Source organism: Neoarius graeffei, chromosome 8, assembly GCF_027579695.1.
Source record: "Neoarius graeffei isolate fNeoGra1 chromosome 8, fNeoGra1.pri, whole genome shotgun sequence".
NCBI classification, from domain to species: domain Eukaryota; kingdom Metazoa; phylum Chordata; class Actinopteri; order Siluriformes; family Ariidae; genus Neoarius; species Neoarius graeffei.
In genome coordinates, this window is record NC_083576.1 from 30,743,781 (window position 1) to 30,760,246 (window position 16,466).

Here is a 16,466-nt window from a genome sequence, read left to right on the forward strand (position 1 = left end):
ATCTTGCTCCCTTTGTTCTGTGTGAACAACTGGCCCGTCTGGGGAACGGGATAGAGAGGTTTGATCACGAAAACGCAAAGACACACCGGTGTGCACGCAAAATATTGATGAATCAACAGAGTACTGTCCTCCTCCAAATTCTGAAACAGAGAAACAGATTTTGTACACATGCGCGAGTTGTCTTTGAGGTTGTTGTGTTAAATGATACCTGCTTTGGTTTAAGGCAAATGTCAGATAAATTGTTTACTAATAAGAACACACCTAAAGGATTATTGTGTCGCATTTTTGGACATAGTCCAACCTGCTCTTCTTGTGATCCTAATAAAAACTCAGCCATTGTTGTCATAACCTATTGATATAACAGTGTACAATGAGGAACAGAAACAGTAAGTTAGGGGAAAAAAAAGAAAAAGCAAGTAAGTGTGAAGCTACATGTGCTATAATAAGAATTGGCTGTTCCTATGACAGCCCAAACATCCAGTTTATGAAAACCTCGTATGGCGAGGATTATCTGGCACAGTTTGATATATGGGTAAAGGACTTAGAATTCCCTGAAAAGGGCAGTTTTAGTCCCAGGCAGATAGGACAGTTAGAAGAAAAGTTGAAACAGAAGGAAAAAGAAGAGTCTGCAGATAATGTTAAGTTCTTAGGGGACTGGAGGGCGTTTTCTGCATGGAAAGAAGAAACACTTAAGAGAGAGTACAAAAGAGAGAAACGACAGGCAGGGCTCTCACCCTCTTCTCAGTGTTTGAAATTTCAGATGGACCCTGACCTGGAGTCTGCCCCACCACCCCAACACACACTGCCTCCTCAGCAAGGCGGAACATCATTCCCACAAGCGCCTCACCCACAGAAAGGGGGAGAAGTCAAGACAAAGAAGAAAAAAAAAATATTGAGCCTCTGGAATCTCTCCCAGCCTACCAGCTGCCTCCAGCATCAGCGCTTCTCAGCGCTTCTCCATCACACATGAGATCCGGTCTTGCATATGGTGATGGAAAAGACACCCTCCTGGACCTCACCACGTGCTCACCAGTGGATCCACAAGGCTGTAACCTAAAGTCTGAAGTTCTTCATCTTCCAATGATGGAAGTGGCTGGAGCTGGTGGCGTGCTTTTAGTCCACAGACCCTGGACGACAGCGGACATGAAGGAAAGCATGGCTTCTCTTCCCAATGTGAGAGAGGTAGGAGGAAAGACATTTGGTAATGAGCTGTTGATATTTTGCAGAGAATTCCGACCGACCACCCATGAACTTCGCCGCCTACTCATGGTCAAGATGGATATAGATTGGAGCAAAGTTTCCAAAGATTGGCCGGAAGCTGACCAGCAAATGACTACACCAGACTGGAGTGCAGTTGGCAATAGTGAGTATAGAGATACCATCACTGCTCTCTGTGCTCGTCTGGATAGTGCTTTTCCTTTGAACATAGACATGACTAAGATCAGTATGTGTAAGCAAGAAGATGGAGAAGGGGTGTCAGCATTTCTCACCCGTCTCACTGCTGTGCATGAGAAACACAGTGGCCTGACCAGACCCGCGACCCTGGCTGGAGTGGAAGGCACTCCTGAGGTCTGGGAAGCGCACCTGCGGAACAGTTTCATGAGCGGTATGGATCCAGCAGTGGCCAAGTTAGTAAAGCAGCTCTGTCTCCTGTGGGAAACCACCAGTCTCACCAAGATCGAGCAGTACGCTGTGCATGCAGAAAAGCTGCTGAAGGAGAAGGAGAAGACAAAGTCGACACAAAGAGACCAAGACCTACACGCCGCCACTCTCACTCTTTTCCAGACGGTTCAGCCTGGAGAAGGAGGAAGAGGAAGAGGTCGAGGTAGGGGCCGAGGCAGGATGACCTGGGGCGACCCGTCCTGGATTAAAGGCGTAACCTGCTACAACTGCAATCGGAAGGGACACATTGCTCGAAATTGTCTCCACAGAAGCAGCCAGAAGCCTTGTGAGGAGTACAGCAAAGCAGACTGATGGGCGGACTCCGGGAACGGGCCCCACACAGAGAACAGGGGAGGTAACACACACTCACCTGATGATACACATACACATAGACAGGAGCATTCACATAACGTTAAACACATTAGTAGCAGCACCTGCATGCAACAGCAAGATTACACAGAAACGCCCGATATACCAGTCCAAATAAATACACCTGAAGTTGCATCAAGTTTGTTAAAATACACAACTACTCCCTTTTCTAAACTCCCTTGTATGCCCCTCACTGTGTGTGGGCATGTGTTAACCTTTTTAGTAGATTCTGGAGCAGCACACTCAGTGATACAACATGGGGTACTTCCAGTAGACCCACCGCTCAGCTCAAATTCTATTCAGACAGTGGGCATCTCAGGACGACCTGTAACCGAAACTTTCTCAGTCAACCTCCCGTGTGAAAGCAAGGGAGGAATAGTTACGTCCCACTCATTTCTCATCTCACATACATGTCCAGTAAATTTGTTAGCACGTGATTTAATGTGCAAATTAGGAGTAAATCTCATGTCCACTCCAGATGGGCTAACCATTGAAGTAAGTGAAATGTGCGGTGTGCAGTATGGATTTGGAAGCCCCCTGTATGTGTATGTCTGGCGGCTCTGCTCAGATCAGCTCACACAAACTCCAAAACACCTTGTACAGCTCGCACGCTTGAACACCTCATCAGTTGACACAGATTATATGAAAGAGGAAGATTTGCATTGTACAGCACATGTTCACCAAGGTCAAGATGTAGAGTTTGAAAAGACTTGGTTTGCAGACCCCCATGCACGTGAAAGATTGACCCTCAAAACTATATATTGGTCTAAACATTATTGCGCTGTGCAGGTCCATTTTACTCGTTGTCCAAACAGCTGCATCAATGTTCATCGCGGTGTTCTCAAACATGTTATACGCGGCCTCGTGTCAGAGGACTTTGAGGTCGGCTGCTGCCAACATGATTTCTTTGACATCATTAATTCTATATCCCATGTCTCATTACCAAGGCCACGAGCCGCCCATTGGAAAGATGTGGGGAAGTGGGTCAGGAAGTGTGCAGTCGATGGCAATGAATGGTCCCAAACAGAGGACCCTAGTGTGTTGTTTTGTCAAAGGCTTGGGGTCTACAAACAAAGTCATGCTATGTGTGTGTATGTTAAGCGCAGCGTAATATTAGCCACTGATGACCAGGGTCCTGGGGACCTCGGCCATACTGGCCTGTTTGTCTCTGTTTCCACAGGCATAACTCCAGCAGAGGTGCACCCCAAATTGGCGGGAGTTCCAAATTCCGTTTGGGCAAAGGGTAAACGTGATGTGGGCCTAATAAAGAATGCTGAACCAGTGGTGATCATCCCCCAAATCAGATTTCAGTCCTAAACAGACCCACTCAAACCAGAAGCAATTGCAGGTATAAAACCGGTCTTTGATTCATTGCTGAAGGCAGATGTAATTGTCCCTTGCCAGGACTCTCCAGTGCGCACTCCTATTTTTCCAGTTAAGAAGGAAGAAAACCGTCCCAGCCCGATGAGTGGAAGTTTGTCCAAGATCTGCAAGCAGTCAATGCTGTGGCTGTCCCGCACACGCCTGACATCCCTAAAGAGTGCTCTGCAGACCACACCCACGTTGGGACTGCCTGACCCCAATAAACCATTTGTTCAAACTGTCAATGAAAAGAAGGGTTTATGACCTCTGTTCTTTTGCAGAAACACGGGGATAGATTGAGACCTGTAGCCTACTTCTCCAGCAGGCTGGATCCAGTGGCGGCTGGACTTCCTGTTTGCCTGCGTGCAGTTGCTGCAGCTGAAAAGGCGGTAACTGCCTCCAGAAATATTGTGGGGTATTCTAACCTCACCCTTTTGGTCCCACATGCTGTCTCCCTGCTTCTGTTGGAGAAAAAGACGTCACATTTGTCAGCACAGAGATGGTTGAAGTATAACACAGTCATACTTGATATGCCTAACATCACTGTGAAACGTTGTACTGTTCTGAATCCTGCCTCTCTTCTCCCTACAGAGGACGATGGAGAGCCACATGACTGTGTTGCTCTCACTAACGATTTTTGTTCCCCCAGGGCAGACTTAAAGAGCGACCCTTTGGAAAATCCAGACATGATCCTCTATGTGGATGGTTCAGCCTCCAGAGACCCAGAGACGGGAAAGAACAAAGTAGGTTTTGCCATAGTCTCAGATCACGAGGTCCTCAATGCGTTGTGTCTGCCCTCAAACCTGTCAGCACAGGCCGCAGAGCTCTGTGCCCTTATCGAGACATGCAAATTGGCTGCCGGGTGATCTGTCAATATTTTTACGTACAGTAGGTACACGTTTGGCGTTGTGCACGATTTTGGCACTATTTGGAAACACAGAAATTTTCTCACTAGCACAGGATCTCCCCTTGCACATCATAAACTGGTCTCTGAGTTGTTGGATGCTGTTCTACTCCCTAGAGCCATTGCTGTGTGTAAGTGTGCTGCCCATACTAACAATACTGATCTTGTGTCTCAAGGGAATGCCAGGGCGGATGCGGCAGCTAAGTGTGCAGCCTCGGCTTCCAATTCACCCTCTAACCTTGCCTTTCCTCAGGTTTCTACCCCTTGTTTACAGCTAGCGGACCTTCAGAGCACTGCCACCCAGGACGAGAGACGAGTCTGGAAACAGGCAGGCTGTATCCTTGCAAACTCGGTCTGGGTTTGTCCCTCGGGCCGTCCCTGTCTACCAAAATACATGTTCCCTTTCTATGCAAAATTGGCACATGGGCTCACCCATGTGTCAAAAGGGGGGATGGTAGCAGAAGTAACAAAGAGATGGTTCACAAAGGGGTTTTCAAATTATGCTGCAAAATTTTGCAAGCAATGCTTGATATGTGCACAACATAATGCAGGTCAAGGTATCAGACTAACTCAAGCAGCACACCCAATACCAGACAAACCATTTGATCACCTCCAAATGGACTTTATTGAACTGACACCTAGTGAAGGAAAAAGGTACTGCCTGGTAATAGTTGACATGTTTTCAAAATGGGTAGAAGTATTCCCCACAGCTAAACAAGACTCAGAGGCGGTAGTCAAAGCACTCCTGAGAGATGTAATTCCCAGGTGGGGTATACCTAGCAAAATCTCAAGTGACAATGGAACACCCTTTGTTAATGCAGCCCTAAAGAAAATAGGAGCATTCCTAGGGATAGACCTGAAACAACATTGTGCCCATCATCCTGCCAGTGCAGGAGCAGTAGAGAGGGAAAATGGGTCCCTTAAAAATAAACTAAGCAAAGCTTGTGCAGAAACAGGGCTAGGATGGACAAAGGTCCTCCCTGTAGTACTCACACAAATGAGGATGCAAACTAGGCCTAAACATGGGTTAAGCCCATTCGAAATTCTGTTTGGACGAGTACCCAACATGGGGATAGGGCCAGCTCAAGGAACACCGCCAGACACCACACTGTGTGATGATGCAATGTTGAATTACTGTGCAACGTTGTCCTCTGCTTTGAAATCTATCCACAAACAGGTAAAAGAAGCACTTCCCAAACCCGCTGAGGGACCTCTGCACGATCTACAACCAGGGGATTGGATCGTGGTAAAGGACTTCCGACGAACCAAGTGGAACAAGCCACGGTGGAACGGCCCATTCCAGGTCCTGCTCACGACCCCAACGGCAGTGAAAGTCACAGGCAGAGTGACGTGGATCCACGCTAGCCACTGCAGGAGGGTTCCTGAACCGGCTGAGCAGGAGGAAAAGGAAGGCCTAAGTGACCAGACGCTGACTAAAGCTCGTGAGGAAGAAAGGCATCACTGCATGGAACAGTGCGAGTATCACATCAATCACGCACGCACCCTCAATAGGGAAGAGTATTTGTGTCTAGCTGATAGATAAGTCTTAGGGTTTTGAGTTTCCTCCAAGTCCCGGTGAGGTGGGACGAGGGCTGATAGGGCGTGCCCGCCCTCTGAGCACCAATACACGTCAAGAAGGGTAAGAGTTAACTCGGTAACATCATTGAGGCACTGAACAAGATGCGCAAGGTTGCTGAACAATCATAAGCAGATGAACATGGAGGAGTTGAAGACAGCTGATCGTGTTAGTTCAGTGGATGGAAGACTCTGATTCTATCCACCGTACCGGTCCTGGGCTTAGCGATTGTGATGCTATGTTTGCTCCCTGTTTTCTGTCAATGTTGTATGTCTGTGTTTCAGAGGCAGCTGACAAGTATTGGTTACCAGATGGTGAAAATAGACTCAGACGACTTGCCTGACTGGCCTCCAAACTCACACGAAGACTATAACCCACCGTTCGATGACATCAGCACAGTTGACATGAAACTAGTCCTGACTTAAAACACTTTCATTATGATTGTTTCCTGTTCTATTATTCCTGATCTATGTATATGGCTTGCTAGCATTTATTTAAGATGTCTATGTCTTATAAAAACAGCCTTAGCATTATCCCAATGACGTGTTAAATCGAATCTCTCTGAGAACTCTTATCACTGAAACTGTGTACAGTTCTTTTCTTTCCTTTTAGTAATTTATCCTATAGGATAAAAAGGGGGGAATGTGAGGGAATTTTTAATGGATGAACATTATTATTCTCTGTGTTTCTGTGTGTTGAGCTCAAGTGGCCTATACTGAGAAAGATGTTTTTTCCTATGTTGTAATCGCTTTTCTGTGGCCTTGGTGGTAATGAGCAGGGTGCTTGAGTTCATCCTAGCTTGCATCTTCTCATGATGTAACCACCTTTCCTGACCTTGGTGGTGATAAGCAGGGTGCCTGAGTTCTCATATCTACGCATCCACCCGCACGCCAGGTGCACGCTCTAACAAAGCTTCATAGAAAATCTTGAGCCAATCACGTGAAGACACAAGCAGTGAGCGAATGCTTTCAGAGTATAATAGATAACATTCCTAAAACACAACTCAGAGTGCGTGTACTCTCGGCATCATCAGAAGTGGTGTCTTCTTCTATTCTTCTCTCTCCTTTCCTATTTTATATCTTTATATGATCTACTATAATAAATGACTGAAAAGACAACTGTTAAGCGTTCTGAAGTGTTTATTAGAAATTTCCATTACACCAGACACTCGTGTACTAGAGGGAGTACTAGAGGCTCTGGAAAAAGAGAAGAAAGAGTTAGAGGAAAAATTAGAAACTGAAATTGAAGAGTCAGAAAAACAGGAAATTGAAGAGCGCATAGTTGAAATTAATACAGATCTTCAAATCCATAAAATTGGGCTCAAAGAGCCAGCACCTCAGACTGAACAAGCAGTGAGGCAATCAGAAAGAGAGAAGCATCCAACAGAAAAGGGGCTTTAATACATAAAAGAGGAGAGTTCAAACAAGGAAAAAAGTTTGTTTATATATGCCAACTTCAAAGCTGAGGTTCAGTATATTAGGACTAAATTAAAGGAAGAATGCTTTAAAGTAGAATTAGGTGACATAATTCTAGCTTTAGGTAAATATGAGCCAGTACTAAAGCAAGAATATGAGAGCTTGCATGCACTGACCACACCATCTCCAGATATTAGGAGAAGAATGGATAGCTGCACTTCGGTGATGACTGAAATAATTGCACTCCTGAAAAGATGCTACTCAGAAGCAGATAAAGAATTTGAGCCAGAGACTGTGAAAGAAGCACTCTTGAAATTACTCCAAAGAGAAGATGCCAGGTCAATTTATGGCTCAACTGTGTCAAGTCTGCAAGGTAGCCAGGTGTCATTAAAGAAGGCAGAGGTGGCAGCACGATTGGCATCAAAACTTGCTGAAATTACCAGGGAAAAAGAAATATCTGCACAAAGGAAAGAGGTGTTAGCCCAGCAAGAGAGGTTAAAAATGATGGAAGATCAAAGGGATCTTGAGGCCATGGAGGCTGAATACAAGGTGTATGCTGAAGAGGAATCAAAATTAAATGCTGAAATGGGAGATACAAGAGAAATATTCACACTGCCTCCCAGTCAGCTTCCAATGCAGCATGACAGCATTCCATGCATTCAGGCTTCCCAAGATCTCTTAGGCCCGCTTAGCTCTGAAGGCAAAGTAGCACCAACTTCAAATGAAGCCTCGCTAGTTCAAGCCTTAAAAGAGTCCCTGGTAATGACTAGACTTCCAGCACCAGAGCCATTCACGTTTATAGGAGACCCACTCAAATTCACTGAATGGCGCACTAGCTTCAAGGCCTTAATTGAAACAAGTTGCACAAACCCAGCGCACAGGCTCTTCTATTTGAAAAAATACATTAGTGGAGAAGTGCTTTGTGTGTTGGAAGGAACATTCTATAGGAGTGATGAAGAAGCTTACACTCAGGCTTGGGATGCCCTGAACAAATGTTATGACCACCCCTTCATTGTCTAAAGAGCATTCCAGGGGAAGCTGAGTAACTGGCCTAAAATTGGACCCAAAGAATCTCTGAAACTGAGAGAATTTAGTGACTTCCTCATCTCCTGCAAGAATGCAATGTCTCGTGTAGCTGGTCTAAGGGTGTTAGATGATTGCAAAGAAAGTCAAAAATTGCTACAGAAGCTTCCTGACTGGTTAACAACCTGCTGGAACTGGCATGTGACTAAAGCATTGGATGAAGGGAAATCATATCCTGGCTTCGAGGAGTTTTCAGGTTTTGTGGCAGAAGAGGCTCGTATTGCGTGCAACCCAGTCTCATCCCTTCATGCCTTGAAACACATAGATGAGAAAACTGGTAAAGAACAGAAGCATCCTAAGGCCAACACTCTGGTGACAACAACAAAGGTGCCACAGAAGGAAAACTCCACTCCGAAGGACTCAAGCACATCAAGAGGTTCTACAACCAACCCTCCTGCTACTTAAACCAAAAGGCCCATAAAATGTCTGTTGTCAAGAAAATCACTTTATCTATAAATGTGAAAATTTTGCAGCAATGCCTTTAGAAGAGAAGAAAAAATTTGTTGTCAGTAACAATATGTGCTTCGATTGTCTCAGAGTCGGCCATGTTGCCAAAAACTGTAGAAAGAGAGCCACTTGTAACATCTGCAGGCGGAATCACCCATCTCCACTTCATGAGGAACGTCCTCTAGGTGAAAAGCCAGAAGCACCACCGCAAAAGGAAAGTTCTTTCACTAGCTTATGCAGTGTGAGAATAGACAGTGGTGACCGCACTTCAATGATTGTCCCAGTGTGGCTTTCTAGTGCAGCTAAGGATAGCCCAGAAATATTGGTATATGCATTACTAGATACACAAAGCAGCAATTCCTTCATAGACCAAGATGTCTGCCAAAAAATTCAAGCTCACACAGAACCTGTCAAATTGAAGCTGTCAACAATGACCGATAAGAGTTCAATAGTGAATTGCCACAGAGCTGTTGGGATGAGGGTGAGAGGGTATCATTCACAAGATTGCATTGAGCTACCACCAGCATACATGCAGGAATATATCCCGCTGGAGAAAAATAGTATTCCTACTCGTGAAACAGCAACAAGGTGGGTCCACCTTCTCAGCGTGGCCGAAGAGATGCCAGACTTGTTGAACTGTCCTGTAGGACTCCTAATTGGCTATGACTGTGCAAGGGCTCTGAAACCAAAGGAAGTGGTATCAGGGGAAGAGCATGAACCCTACGCAGTCAAGACAGTGTTAGGCTGGAGTATAGTTGGAGCCACTATGCCTTGCACTAGCACAAGAAATGAGACAGGATTCTGCCACCGCATTTCTGTGAAAGAACTTCCACCCATCACATCTGCCTCTGTGATTAAGGCATTAGAGACAGACTTTCTTGACACAAATCCCAAACACAAGACAATATCTCAAGAAGATATTCAATTTCTACACATTTTGAATGAGAAAGTCAAGCACAATGAAGGAGGACATCTGGAGATGCCGCTACCATTTAGAGCGCGTCCTCAGCTTCCGAACAATAAGCAGCTTGCCACAGTGCATCTAAAACATTTAAAAAGAAAAATGGTGAAGAGTCCTAAATACAAGGGGGATTACATTAAATTCATGGACAATGTCTTTAGAGATGGTGATGCAGAAGAGACATGTGCGGACCCCAAAGAAAGCAACACATGGTACATTCTGCACCACAGGGTGTATGGAAGCTTGAAAAAATTAGGGTTGTATTTGACTGCTCAGTCAAATTCGAAGGCACCTCTCTGAATGACCACCTTCTCACAGGCCCAGACTTAATGAACACTCTGACTGGAGTCCTGGGTAGATTTCGCCAACATAAGATCGCAATTAATTGCGATGTGGAGAAAATGTTTCATCGCTTTCATGTCAGCCCAGAAGATCGTGATTTCATGAGGTTCCTGTGGTGGGACAATGGAAACACAGAAAGTGAGCCTAAGGAATACCACATGTGAGTGCACATATTTGGTGCCACATCATCACCAGGATGTGCTAATTATGGCATGAAACACCTTGCCAGCAAATATGAGAAGAACTACCCAATGGCAGCAAGTTTCATCCAGAAGAATTTTTATGTGGATGATGGGCTGGTCAGTGTTAATTCTGTTGAAAAGGCCAACCAGCTCATTAGTGAAACACAAGAAGTCTTTAGTAAGGGACAGCTGCATTTACACAAATTTGTCTCCAACAACAGAGAAGTTTTGGATGCAATACCAGAGTGTGAATGTGCTAGTGCTGTGAAAGATGTAGACCTGAACTACAATAAGCTTCCAGTGCAGTGTACTGGGAGTAAAGTGGAACATTCAGAGGGATGCATTTTCATTCAATGTTGTCCTCATAGAAAAGGCAGCCACATGGAGAGGAATCCTATCAACAGTCGCCAGTGTTTATGACCCATTGGGATTTCTCGCTCCCTACCTCTTGAATGGTAAAAGAGTGCTGCAAGAGATGTGCAAATAGGGTGTGGGATGGGATGAACCTGTTCCCCCTGAACTAAAGCCAAAGTGGGAAGCATGGCTCCATGACTTAGAGAGCCTTCAAAAAATTCAAATTCCAAGATGCTTCATTCCTGAAAACCTTGGCACAATCCAAAAAATTGAGCTGCATCATTTCTCAGATGCCATCAATAATGGCTATAGGCAATGCTCATATATCAGGATTGTTGCAGATGAACAAGTGCACTGTGCATTAGTCATGGGTAAGGCCAGAGTGGCACCCGTAAGAGTCGTCAGCATTCCATGCCTTGAGCTCACAGCAGCTACAGTCTCTGCTGCTGTTAGTAACACCCTCCGAGAAGAGCTGGAGCTGGAAATAGATCAAGAGTTTTTCTGGACTGATTCACAGGTGGTGCTCGGGTACATTAAGAATGAAGCCAGACGCTTTCATGTATTTGTAGCCAACCGTGTTTAGAAGATAAGAGACACTACGGATCCTAGTCAGTGGTTCTATGTTGAGACGGGTCAGAATCCAGCAGACCATGCATCTAGAGGTCTCAAGGTGGCAGGTCTTCTAGAATCAAGTTGGCTGAGAGGACCAGAGAAATTGTCTTCTCAGCCAAGAAACAAGAAATTGGGAACAAGAAATTGTTACAGATCAAAGAACACCAGAGCTTCTTGTGGGTGACCCAGAGGTAAAGGTTTTAAAAGCTGATGCTGTTGAACAGGACAGCTTCCTGAAAAGGCTCTTAAGATTCTCTGATTGGAACACAGCCCTCAATGTCATTGTGCGGATCCAAAGACTGGCACATAAAGACAGAACTGGTCCCATCAGTGTTGAGGAATGAAGAGAAGCCACTCTCGTGCTAATCAGAGCAGCACAGAGAGAGGCCTTTGAAGAAGAACTCAAATGGTTTAGCCAAAAATCTACGAAATTGCCAAAAACTCAAGACGCATCAACTTGATCCAATATTTGAGAATGGATTGCTCAGGGTAGGAGGCAGATTAAGAATGTCTTCTGCATCCCTGAAATTGAAGTATCCAGTGATTTTACCTAAGGAAGGCATTGTCACACAGCTAATACTTGACCACTGTCACAAGAAAACACAGCACCAGGGCCGAGGGCAAAGGTTGAATGAGCTCAGAGGCAATGGCTATTGGGTATTAGGTGCTAGCAAGGTAGTGGCCAAGCACATTAAGAACTGTGTCACTTGTAGAAAAGTGCGCGGGCCGACAGAACAACAACATATGGTGGACCTGCCCGGTGACCGAGTCAATCCCTCTCCTCCGTTCTCATACACTGGGATTGATTGTTTCAGCCCTTTCTACACCAAACAGGGTCGTAAAGAATCCAAGAGGTATAGTCTATTGTTTACATGCCTAAGCTCTAGGGCCATCCACATAGAAATGTTGGAGGATCTCACCACTGATGCATTTTTTTAAATGCATTGAGATGCTTCATAGCACTTAGAGGAGCAGTAAGACAGATCCGCTCCGACCAAGGGACGAATTTCCTTGGAGCAAAGGATGAGTTGGAAAAGGGTCTAATGGATCTAGACAAAGAGAGAATTCCGAACTATCTGGCAAGAAAGCAGTGTGACTTCCTCATGAACGTTCCTGAAGCAAGCCACATGGGGGGCATTTGGTCTGCCAAATATGGACAGTCAGGAGCGTCATGAGCACTGTTTTAGCACAAGCTAAGGGAAAACTTGATGACACCTCATTGAGGACATTTTTCTATGAGGCTATGTCAATTGTAAATAGTCGTCCGCTCACCACGGACACCATCAGTGATCCTAAGAGTGTTGAACCTTTTACGCCGAATCATTTGCTCACAAGAAAGTCTATTGTGCCCCTTCCACCACCAGGCAATTTTGTGAGAGAAGACTTGTATGCCAGGAAAAGGTGGTGGAGAGTGCAATACTTATCAGAGCAATTCTGGAGCAGGTGGCGTAAAGAATACCTGGCCAATGTAAGCCTCAGACAACAATGGCATGGACCCAGAAGGAATGTGAGAGTGGGAGACATAGTTATTGTCAAGGAGGACACTGTTCCCAGAAATGAATGGAGACTTGCCAGAGTTGTAGAAGCAAGAAAGGAGGATGATGGTCTGGTGTGCAAGGTCAAAATTCAAATAGGACAAAGTAAATTAGGAAAAGGAGGTGAGCGCTTAACACAACCAACCTTTCTTGAACGTCCAGTTCAAAAACTAGTGGTGCTAGTTGAACAGAATTCATAGACTAGTATCAAAATAGCACTTAGCACTGATCTTTCAGGGTTAAGCTATTATACAAGAATAGGTGTTATTTTCTTATTTTGGGGAAAATTACAAGATTTATTTCAATGGTTTAAAATAAAAATAGCATAAATCTTTGTAATTTTGGTGGCAGTGTAGCTGTCACTGAAAATGTGCCAATTTCCTTGTTGCATTAATATTTTTATATTAAGATATTTCTTATATAATTAGGTTAAAAATGCAAATTGTAATTTCTTTATGTGGATTTTGAGTTGTGATAATAATGACCCCTACTGGTCATATAGGTAAGCTGCCCTTAATAGAAGGATGTAGTCATTTGATTAACGCAATAACTAGCTGGGAAAATGTGCATTCTGTTTTTCGGAGTTATGGTGCTCATGGAGCAAGATGTGTGCAAGAGTTCGACCGTGAAGCCTTAGCAGCTCCTGATTTCCAGTCAGAATGTGCACATGTTTTTCACGGTGTTTGGAGATATATGAGGCCAATATGAGCATGTTTGAAGTGTGAAGGGAAGACAATAAAACTCAGTCAAACATCAGTTGAAGCGTGGTTTTATCTGACCAGAAGTAAAGCCTTGGGAGCAGCTACAGATAGTTCAAGTATGACTAGTTATATATTAACCATGTATAAAGCTATCAGCGTTCCAATATTATGTCAACAAATTTATTGAGAAGTCACAAATGCAATTTAGCATACAGTTATTTGCAGAACATCTGCAACATTTTCTTTTACTGGAACATTATTGGAAAACTGAAACATTTGTTGCAGCATAATCCATTGTTACAAATGTGAGCTCTGCAAGATGATTAGATCGAAACTCACTTGCCTCTGACTGTCCATGATTTTGTGGTCTAGCCACAGATTCCCAATTTCTAATTGTGAAATTACTGTGGTCATTATTGCAACTTGATTTTAAATATATTATTTTCCCCAAACCTCATTTGTGACAGCTTTCATAAAGGCTTCTTATGAATGAATGCCTGATGAATGCCTAATGAATGCCTGATAATTCTAGCATGCTGCAAAAGGTGTTTCCTCAAAGTATCAGACCACTGAGATGGCACTTTCCTCTGAAGAACTAGATGACAGGTGCATGAAGAAAAGTTGTTTGCCCCTCCCAAACCAGAGTAAATTGTATGTCATTTTAGTGTGGCCACTGCTGCACTGTCTGCATTAAAAAAAAAAAAAAAAATCTGTGAAGTTATCATGACCTCTTGTGATATCATGGGGTCAGCAATCATTCCAGCCATGTCCTTGCTGCCTTGAGATCATCCTTATTCCTCTGAAACTTTACCCAAGAGTATCCTCAGTGTTGGCCTTATTTTAGTCATATTAGATGGGCAGTTCCGTTCTTTCTGATCACATCCACTACACGTTCATTTATATCTACAGTATGTTTCATGGGTATCATGTCATGTCTAACACCAGCATTTTGATTAGTTCAAACAAACAAACAAACAAACAAACAAACAAACAAACAAACAAACAAACAAACCCTGCAGTCACACCATATATAATTACTATCTGGATGCAATAATTTTATTATGGAGAATATATATAAATACTAGTGCAACTCAAACAAATAAAATATCATGAAAAAGTTCATTTTTTGGGTAATATAATCCAAAAAGGTAAACTTTCATACATGTTATATTCATTACACATAAAGTTAAATATGTGAAACTTTTTTCTTTTAATTTTGATGATTATGGCTTATATCTCATGAAAATCAGAAGTCCAGTATCTCAAATTATTAGAATATTTCCTAAGATCACTCAAAAAAGGACTTAGAATAGAGAAATGTTCAACTTCTGAAAAGTATGCTAATTTATACACTCAGTACTTGGTTGGGGCTCTTTTACCATGAATTACTACATCAGTGAAGCATGGCAGAAAGTCAATCAGCCTGTGGCACTGCTGAGGTGTTATTGAAGCCCAGGTTGCTTTGATAGCGGCCTTCAGCTCATCTGTATTTTTGGGTCGGGTGTTTCTCATCTTCCTTTTGACAATACCCCATAGATTCTCTCTGGGGTTCAGGTCAAGCGAGTTGGCTGGCCAATCAAGCACAGTAATATCAGCAAACAATTTGGTAGTAGTTTTGGCACTGTGGACAGGTACTAAGTCCTGCTGTAAAAGGAAATCGGCATCTCCATAAAGCTTGTCAGCAGATGGAAACATGAAGTGCTCTAAAATCTTTTTAGCCTTTTCAACAATGACCTTCTGTGGCTTATCCTCCTTGTGGAGGGTGTGGAGTTGTCTTCTGGACAACTGTCAAGTCAGCAGTCTTCCCCATGATTGTGGTTTCATGCACTGAACTTAGACTGAGAGATACACAGTATTTATACTGTTTTACTCAAATTCAAAAAGAAATAATTTTGAAAGGTTTTTTTTTGCACAGTAGGCCATAATTATCAAAATTAAAACAGAAAAATGCTTGAAACATTTTAGTTTGCATGTAATGAGTCAAGAATATATACATTTTTCACTTTCTTAAATAACTGATGGAAAATATTGAACTGTATTCTCAATATTCTCATTGTTTGAGATACACTAGTAGCTTACTAAAGAAGTAAGTGAGAAAAATAATATTCAATTCAATTTTATTTGTGTAATGCTTTGAAGAATGGACATTTATTGAAAAGCAGCTTTATAGAAAAATATAAATTCCATTTTGAATGTATACATGTATCCCCAATGAGCAATCCAGAGGTGACGGTGGCAAGGAAAAACTCCTTGTGATTATATAAGGAATAAACCTTGAGAGGAACCAGACTCAAACGCGAACCCATCCTCATCTGGGTGACACCAGATAATGTGATTGTAAATAATTTCCTTTCTATAACTGTATATTATATAATCAAAAAGTACAATTGTGTAACTACAAACTTATGAGCTTAAGAGCAACTTATAAATATGAGCATCAGAGTTACCTGTGAATTCATTATAGTTTTAACCTTAAGTCTATTTTATTGAAGTTATCAACTGTTCAGTAATGGAGACTTGAGTGCAAAACTGTTTGTAGCAATTGCAGTCCTAAGGCTATCATAGCAACTGCAGTTCTAACTGCAGTTTCAACCAGAAGTAGGGCATCAGGATTGATCAGGCAGGTCCGGCGAACAAAAGGGGTCAGGATCTCAGGAGTAGAATGTGTGGAGAGAGAAAGAAACATAGATTATTTGGTATGCTCATTGTCATCTCATCTCATTATCTCTAGCTGCTTTATCCTGTTCGACAGGGTCGCAGGCAAGCTGGAGCCTATCCCAGCTGACTATGGGCGAAAGGCGGGGCACACCCTGGACAAGTCGCCAGGTCATCACAGGGCTGACACATAGACACAGACAACCATTCACATTCACACCTACGGTCAATTTAGAGTCACCATTTAACCTAACCTGCATGTCTTTGGACTGTGGGGGAAACCGGAGCGCCCAGAGGAAACCCACG